The sequence below is a fragment of the Tenrec ecaudatus genome, unplaced genomic scaffold, assembly GCF_050624435.1.
Source record: "Tenrec ecaudatus isolate mTenEca1 unplaced genomic scaffold, mTenEca1.hap1 Scaffold_1822, whole genome shotgun sequence".
In the NCBI taxonomy this organism is placed as follows: Eukaryota; Metazoa; Chordata; class Mammalia; order Afrosoricida; family Tenrecidae; genus Tenrec; species Tenrec ecaudatus.
The window spans coordinates 107,135-116,569 of NW_027458092.1; the positions used below are offsets into that span (position 1 = coordinate 107,135).

Genomic DNA, 9,435 nt, shown 5'->3' on the forward strand with positions numbered 1-9,435 from the left:
AGATAACAGAATCCAGACTCAGCAATAAAAAGCAAGCATTCCCATTTTATAGGAAGTAGGCTAACCCCCAAGGAAACTTCCTTTCATTTGCATCTGGACAAAAGGATTTCACACCAACCAACCTAATCTTCTGTTAGGTCACATCATTGGCAATTATTAGGCCTCACATGCCAATTTGACATGAAATATACAAGAGCTGGCTTACGGTCAACCCTCAGTACAACCAGGGTTCCTATATAATCATCCAAATTGGGATGAAATAGTATCTTACTGTGATTTGACTTGCATTTTCAAAATTCATGATGTGAACATCTTTTCATGTGATTATTAGCTACACACATCCTCTTTGGAGAACTGTTTATACTTTTGCCCATACGAAATTGATTACCTGAAATGTAATAAAAATTAGAAATAAAAATTTATTTACCTATTTTATTTTTTAAAGGATATTTCATTGCATTTTCAGTGAAGGCTTAGATGCAGTTTAGATTCTCTTTCCATAATGTCTACACAAGTTGTCAATTGACATTAGTTACATTCTTCACAATGCAATAGCATTCATTTCTGTTCAGGTTGTCCCATTTTCATTAATCTACTTTCCATTTCCCCATGTCTTCTCATCTTTTCTAAACAATAATTATTGACCATTTGACCTTATATAAGTGATTTTTTAAAGAAGCCTAGTACATACAAATGATTTCCTTTTTTTTTTGTTTATTTGAGCCAAGCTATTACTTAGGTTAAAGTGGGTTGATTTTACTTGACAATTTAAAATTATCTTAGTGTAGTAGTCTCAACTGACTTTTAAGTATGGATTTTTAATGAAGCTTTTGATATTTTACTGAAGCAAAAAATGCGAAAATCTTCACCAATTTGAGTGTAATCTTTGGGCAGGGTCTGTGCTGATCTTTTTTGTACCATTCTGATTTTACTATATGTGTTTCTAAAACTGGTTATATGTGGATTTTTAAAAAGGAATTTGCCATTGTGTTTCATAAATTTTTTTTCTATTTTATCAGTATCCAACTATGTGAAATTAATGAGAACAGTTGGTAAGTGGGCAGAATAGGACTGTGGTGTGTGTACACTCATAATCTTTTTTTTAAATCATTATATTGGGGACTCTTACAGCTCTTGTCATAATGCATAGATATATTATGTCAAGAACATTTGTACATATGTTGCCATCATCATTTTCAAAACATTTTCTTTTCACTCGTAATCAGACGTCCTGCTTTTGGCGGGACAGTCCCGATTTTTAACAATTGTTTCCGCATCCCGCGGCATTTTTAATAAGTCCTGATTTTGGAAAAGAATGCACAAGCTAGGTTATATGGTTTTCAGCTGCCATGTGGCTATTTCACCAGGATATGAGTTTTATCAATGGTGTCCCGCTGGTGTCCCGCTTTACCAATGTTAAAATCTGGTCACCTACACCAAGTGCTGTCTTCCTTCATCCACTTTTATGTTGTCTGTCCCCCTTGGAGTGGGTTATATGTTGATCATAGTGATTGGTTCCATATTTCTCCTCCCAACTTCCCCTTCCTTTTCAGGTGTCACTGCTCTCATTATTGGTCCTAAGAGGGTTATCTGTCCCAGATTCCCTGTGTTGTGAGCTCTTATCCGTAGCAGTGTACATGCTCTGGTTTAGCCGACTTGTAAGGTAGAATTGGGGTCATGATAGTGAGGGGGAAGGAAGCATTAAAGAACTAGAGGAAAATTGTATGTTTCATCAATGCCATACTGCATTATGACTGGCTCGTCTCTTCCTTGTGACCCTTCTGAGAGGGGATGTCCAATTGTCTACAGATGGGTTTTTGGTCTCCACTCTGCACACCGCCTCATTCATATTGATATAATTTTTTGTTCTGGGTCTTCGATGCCTGATCCCTGATCCCATCGACACCTCATGATCACAGAGATGGGTGTACTTTTTATATGTAGGTTTTGTTGCTTCTCAATTAGGTGTCCACTTATCTTCAAGCCTTTAAGACCCCAGATGCTTTATCTTTTGATAGTCAGACACCATCAGCTTTCTTCACCACATTTGCTTATGCACCCATTGTGTCTTTAGCCATCTTGTTGGGAAGGTGAGCATTACAAAGTGTTCTTGCATTGAGGGAGTACTTGTGTAGAGGCCCAATATCCATCTACTACCTTAATACTTAACATTTAAATATATATACATAGATCTATTTCCCTATCATTGTATATAAATATATGTACATATATACATGCCTCTATTTAGACCTTTAGAAATATCCTTTGACTCCTAGTTTTTTCCTCTATTTCCTTTTACTTTTCTCTCATCCCACTATCATGTTTCAGGTTTCAGGTTTCAGGTTTCAGGTTTCAGTAATTCCTCTCAGCTACATTGCTCTTGATCAAGCCCCACCAGGCATCCTACATCCTCCTCCCTGTGTATTTTACATCACTTGTTCCTTTGTCCTTAGGATTGTTGACACACCCCTTCCTTTTTCCACCTCCCCCTCTTCTATGTCCCCTCTCCTGAAACAGTTGTTCCTGTTCATTTCACCACCAGATTGTTTATTCTGCCTATCTTATCCGTCTAGACAGACATGCAAAAACAACAATAAGCACAAAACCAAAATAAAACAAACAGCAAAAAGCAAAACAAAACAAAACAAAAAACCCTCAAGCAAACAAACAACAAAAAAGAAAACCCTATAAATAGTTCCAGGTCTGATTTGTTGTTTTTTATGAGGGTTTTCCGGTTGAGTTTTGATGGGGTGCCATGCTCTGGCCCCAAAGTCTATTTCTGGTATTCCCCGGGGACTTAAATGCTTTGCTCCCCTTACTGCTCTGCAGGCCCTTCATGTTTCTCCCTGGTGTGGTGGGGTCAGATTGGGCTCACTTCCTGCATTGTGTCTCCAGTCTTGTGCCCCTTAACGCTCGGGGTCAGTGAGGGATATTGTGTCTCATAGTGGGGCTAGCCCTATGGTTCTCTCTGTACATTGACTGTTCAGAGCAGGAATATCATCTTTGTGGTTTGGTGGGCCAGAATATGTTCCATTTTCCTTCCTTCTTTGCTTGCTCCTGTGTGCTCTGCTCAGACATGCCCCTCTCCCTGAACCGTAGCTTCAGTGCTAAACTAATTTTTCTTTCTGTTTTTTTTCTTTCTTTCCGTTTTTTTTTGCTTCATATAAGTAAAGACTGATTGTTTTCTTCGAAATAGCTTTTCACCAGTTGTTAAGATCCCAGACTCTATTCAATAAACTAAGCTAATTGTTATGTCGATTAACCAAAGCATTTGAACCTGTTTTTAAACTTAGAAAACCAATCTCGAGAGGTATAATGCAAATATATGCATACACATATTCACACACATTCTGGCATATGAATATACACAAGTAACCCTGGGGGAGTAGAGGGTTAAATATTGGGCTGCTAACAACAAAATCAACGCTTCAAATCCACTAGCCACTTCATAAGAGAAAGATGAAACTTTCTACTTCTCTAAAGATTTATAGCATTAGAAAACCTATGAAATGTTTATAAAAGTATATATATATCTTCTGGTTGTTGTTACTGTTGCCAAATTATATGTGCTACAGTGATTGCCAAAAGATCCTTTTTTCTTATGTACATCTTGGTAAAATTGTTTACTTTTGTTAAGTTGTGCGCATATCACATTCACTTGGTGTTGTTACCATCACCAAACACACCAGTATGTATAATCTAAAGAGAAACTCATTTCTCCAATCTGCCCCAATCCCTAGAAGTCACTAATAAATATTAGTTTTTATGTTTATCTTTTCATGTTATTTCTTAAAAGTGAAAATGTATAATACTTCCTTTTGGTGATTGACTTATTTTGCTCCACACAAGATTCATCCATGTTGCAAGATGTTTTAGAAGGATATTTTTCTTTATCTCTGAGTAGCGTTTTATTGATATATGTACTACACATTATTTATCCATTCATCTAATGATGGACACTTAGATAATTTTTATATTTTTGCTGATATGAATAGTATGGCAATAAACATAGGTGTGTATATGCATGTGTTTTTCTCACTCCAATATACCTATAAAAAAAAAACTCACTCCATTGTATCAATTTTAACTCATAGTGAACCTGTAGGAGAGAGTAGAATTGCTCTCCTGACAGGGGAAGCCAGCCCCTAACACATCATTACTGGTCCAGTAGGTGCAATTGTACATCAATAATAAGTCAAGATTATAGCAAAGTTACAGAGAGCATGAGAGATAGAAGAGAAATATTGAAATAAATGGAGTCAGAAACAATTCATAGTAGCATGCTCACCTCAGCCCCCCTTGGTGGTCCACGTGGAGAGAGAGAGAGCTCTTTAATGCTTGCCCAGGGTTTTATATTCTCTGGAGACCTGCAAGCCCCCTAATTACAGGTAAGGACGTACGTCACAGGAAGGGGCTGTGCTATAGGTAATACAGTAATGAGAGGGGGTGGTCTAGGGAACTACACGCAATAGGAAGAGGAGGGATTGGGGGTATACATGTGACAAGATGGGCAGATCCTAGATTTAGGATGGCAACCTAACCTTGACCTGTTTTCTGGACCTTCATAGGAACCATAAACAGTAGGGTGTAAACCCCACCTACAGGAACCAAGCTAATGGTCCCAAGCTTCAGTGAGAAGTAATCTGTTGTCTCCAGCAGCAGGGAGCAGGCCCACCCCTGTGGTGTGGGGAGACAGCAGTCTGGCAGGGACTGCCTTCAGGGAAGATGTCTATAAGCATCTGACCTCCCCCCACACTCCCCAGGGTTTGTAAAGCACCAAATTTTTATGGGAGCAGAAAATTTCAGCTATGAAGTGCTGGTGAGTTCAAAATGCTGACCTTTGGTTAATACCTTACAATAAAACCAATTAAGTGGTTAGAGCTCCTGTATATACTGAGAAGTAGAATTTCTGGGTGGCATAGCAGGTTATGAGTAGGGTCAAAGAAAGATTAAGCTGTCTTCTCCCATAAATATTTACATTCCCCCAAACCTAAAGGGGCATGTCTACTCTGTGTTAATGGGTCACTATGAGTTAATTGAAGCCATGGCAGTGGGTTTGGTTGGGGGTGGAGGGTTATTTGTTTTTATTTTATGACAACATTTTCTCTAGTAGTTGGAGGAATTTCCAGACTGTTTGATAGATTTTGCATTCCCACAAACAGTCGGTGAGAATTCTAATTTTTCCAAATCCCTTCAAACCTTTGTTCTTTTCCATTTTAAAGTTTATTTTCATCCTAACTGTTCCTGGTGGGAGTGAAATGCTTATCCCTGGTTGCTTTTGATTTGCATTTATCTGATGGCTAATAACATTGATAATCTTTATATGTGTCTGTCAACTATTGAAATATCCTTTGTTGGAGTGTTTGCTCATGTACTTTATTAAGTTATTTATTATACCTTTTCCCAGTTTTAATTGGGTTGCATGTGTGTGTGGTGTTTGTGGTGGTTGTGGTTATTCCATCAATTAGCTTTAACCTGTGTCTTTACAATTAAACTGCACTTCTGTGGAAACATTTAGTTGGATCTTAGTTAGTAGCTTTGTATTATTTTGATTTTTATTCTAAACTAGGCATTTTAATAGTTATCAACACCAACTAGACATATTTACTCCATGGTTTTGTTGCACATAAATCTCTGGATTTTCTTAGGAATTAAAGATGCTGTCAGATAAGCCAAGAAATAATTTGTTTTCTCACCTACTGCACATCCCTGGTGGTATCGTGTATAAACAATGGACTGTGATTTGAAAGATCACCAACAGTGAAAGCACAAGCCACTCCTTGAGAGAAAGACCTGCGGCTTTCTACTCCAATGTGGTTACAGTCTCAGAAAATCACAGGGGCATTTCTATCCTGTTCAAAAGGGTTACCATGAGTCAACATTGACATGATGGCAGCAAGTTGAAGGGCTCTTTTTGTGTGTCATAATCATATGATACTAATTAATTGGAATCCAAGGAGTTGTTGATCATATGCGGGCCCTTCTCTCACTGGTTCTGAAGATTTGGGTCTTGGCAGATTCTTGACTCATTAAAGCAATGGTAGAACTTCCAAACAGGGATTTCATGTTCAAATGCTGTACCACTGAAGCTGTCTAGGACCAAGTATCCTCAGTTTTTCTGTGTGAAACAAACCCTTTAGGCTACTTGCACACAAAATGTGGAGCCTATACTGGCTTCCTCGGTTTCAAGTGATGGACACTGTAGCACACGTGTTCCCAGAGGCTCATACAGGATTAGGAACCTGGGAGAATCATGTTAAAAACAGTGTTTAGGAAGTCGATTCTCTTTCTGGGATATAGTATTTGGGAAACTGGATAATTGGAAAAATAGTGTTACTTCCAAACCTAGTTCGGTCATCTCAGACTTCAGAATAAAGATGATTAGCAAAATATATGTGCTTCATATGGACAACAGTGGGGAAAATTTAGCTAGACCCTACATTTGTTTCACAGCTGCAACTAAATACTCTACTGTTATTTTCTCTCATGAGAAGAATTTATCTACATGGCCACACAGAGAATTGACCCAAAAAGATAGCACCTTCTTTTCCTACTGTGCATTCTATTTTCATTAAGACTCCATATACCTCATTTCATGATTTTTCAATTGCCTTGACATTTCTCAGAGGCAGATCACATGGATTGCATTTTGTCTTCTCCCTTAGATAAAGGAGGAAACTAACATGTGGAGACTAACAAATTACCTTTTTCAAAATATAAAAACAAACTGTAATATCTCAACATGATTCAAGTGATATGAGGGAAAAGCCCAATATAACCTATTGCTTAGTTCAGTTACTGCATTCATCTCACTATCAAAACAATCACGTGTTCATAGAATAAAACTTTGGTGAACATGGGCTCATATTTTGAAATAAATTCACACATTTCTTAGAAAAGCATTCCCTCAGAGTTACTAGTGAAGAAACTTGTTTGAATAAATTAAATGCTAAGAAATCATCCCGAGTGAGGTCCAGGTAGGATGGCAGGGGCCAGACCAAGTCCAAGTATACATATGGCAGCCAACTAAAAAGGGGGCGGGGAGGGAGGAAAAGGGAAAGAAAAAAAAAGTGTGGTGGGGGAATAGGACACTGAGCCACCCAAAGGGAGGGTATTGTTTGTGCCTCCACAGGGACCGAGGGACCAGATAATAAGCCACTGCCAGATGAATGCAGTGTGCCAAGAAGGAGTGGGGAGCCAGTATAGGGGCCTGAGGGCTTGGCCCCATATCAGCTATGTGGAAAACTGTCCTTTCTGTCAGAAGAATTTACTTGAGAGGATGGCACTGAAGCTGCAGCTAGGAGAGAGGAGTATGTCTGATGAGACCAAATGGGAGCAAATGAAGGGGGAGGAAGAGAGTGGAGCACATCCTGGCCCATCAGGCCGGGAGGATGATATCCCCGCTCTGAACAGCCAGTGCACAGAGTGGACAATATGGTTGATCCCATTACGAAACAAGCTGTCCCTTGATGGCCCAGGGCCCTAAGGGGGACAACACTGGAGACTCACTGTTGGGTTGGCCCAGACTGACCCTGTGACACTGAGGCAAACCACTAAAACCATGTGGCAAACCAACTGTGGGAACAGCGCAGGGAGCCCCTGAGAGAGTACAAAGGACAGACCCTGGGGCCAGAGCATGGTACCCCATCGGACCTGACTGAAGGACACGCCTAGAGATAAAAAATCAGACCGTGATCTATTTACAGGTTTTTCTTTCTTTTAAATTTTTTTTCTTTTAATTAATTTATTTTTCTATGGGTAATTGGATTTCTTTTTTGTTTTCATCGCTGTGTTCATTGCCTGTCTTGCTATGGCTTGATTTTTGGTCTATATTATTATCTCTGCAGATCTATCTAGAAAAGGTAGGCTGGACGAATTGTCTGGAGGAGAAAACAATGGGATCAATGGTTCCAGGGGGACACGGGAGAGGGGGATGCGGGAGTAAGGAGGTGGTGCTGACCAACCCAGGGACAGGGGAGTAACAAGTGATCCAAAGTCAGTGGCAAGGAGGGTGTGAGAGGCCTGGTAGGGATCCAGAAAGGGCAATGTGACCGAAAGAAGTTACTGAAACCCAAATGAAGGCTGAGCATGATAAATGGGACAAGAGGAACATAAAAGGAAATAGAGGAAAGAACTAGGTGATAAAGGCTATTTATAGAGGTCTAAAGACTGGAATGTACATATGTAAATATATTTATATAAGAGTTCGGGGAAACAGATCAACATGCATATTCTTATAGGTTTAGTATTAAGGCAACAGATGGACATTGGGCCTCCACTCAAGCACTTACTCAATGCAAGAACACATTGTTCTATTAAATTGGCATTCCAGGATGCACACCTTCCTGACACGATTGTTGAAGAAAAATGTGTGCATGAACAAACGTGGTGAAGAAAGCTGATGGTGCACAGCTATCAAAAGATATAGCATCTGGGGTCTAAAGGCTTGAAGATAAACAAGAGGCCATCTAGCTGAGAAGCATCAAAGCCCACATGGAAGAAGCACACCAGCCTGTCTGACCACAGGTGTAGAAGTGACCAGTTATCAGACATCAAAGAGCTAAAAACCGTATCAGTGGGTGCCCACCTCCCTGATATGATCACTGAGGACAAACGTGTTCATAAGCAAATGTGGTGAAGAAAGCTGATGGTGCTCGGCTATCAAAAGATATAGTGTCTGGGGCCTTAAAGGCTTGAAGCTAAACAAGCAGTCATGTAGCCCAAAAGCAACAAAGCCCACTTGGAAGAAGAATACCACTCTGTGTAACCATGAACTGTCAAAGGGTTCAGGTATCAAGCATCAAAGAACAAAAAAATCATATCATTGTAAATGTGGGTGAGTGCAGAGTGGAGACTCAAAGCCCATCGGTAGGCAACTGGCCACCCCATTACTGAAGGGTTGTGTGGAGGAGATGAGCCAGTGAGGGTGCAGGGTAGCGAAGATGAAACATACAACTTTCCACTAGTTCTTAAATACTTCCTCCCCCCTACCCCACACTATCATGATCCCAATTCTACCTTACAAATCTGGCTAGACCAGAGGATGTGCATTGGTACAGATAGCAACTGGAAACACAGGGAATCCAAGACAGATGACTTCTTCAGGATAAGTGTTGAGAGTGGTGATGCCTGGAGGGTGCAGGGAAGTGGGGTAGAAAGGGGGAACTGACTACAAGAATCTACATATAGCCTCCTCCCTGGGGAATGGACAGCAGAGAAGAGGGCGGGGGTGGGGGGAGACATCGCACAGTGTAACATATAATAAAATAATAATAATTTATGAAGTATGAAGGGTTCATGAGGGAGGGTGGTGGGGAGGGAGGGGCTCAAGTAGAAGGCAAATGTTTTGAGAATGATGACGGCAACAAATGTACATATGTGCTTGACACAATGGATGTGTGTATGGATTGTGATAAGAATTGTATGAGCCCCCAA

General features: G+C 40.1%; 1 pseudogene; it reads right to left on the bottom strand.

Annotated features, from left to right (window-relative positions):
* Nucleotides 1–849: 849 nt before the first annotated feature.
* On the bottom strand, nucleotides 850–950 carry LOC142436148 (U6 spliceosomal RNA; annotated as a pseudogene).
* Nucleotides 951–9,435: the final 8,485 nt, after the last annotated feature.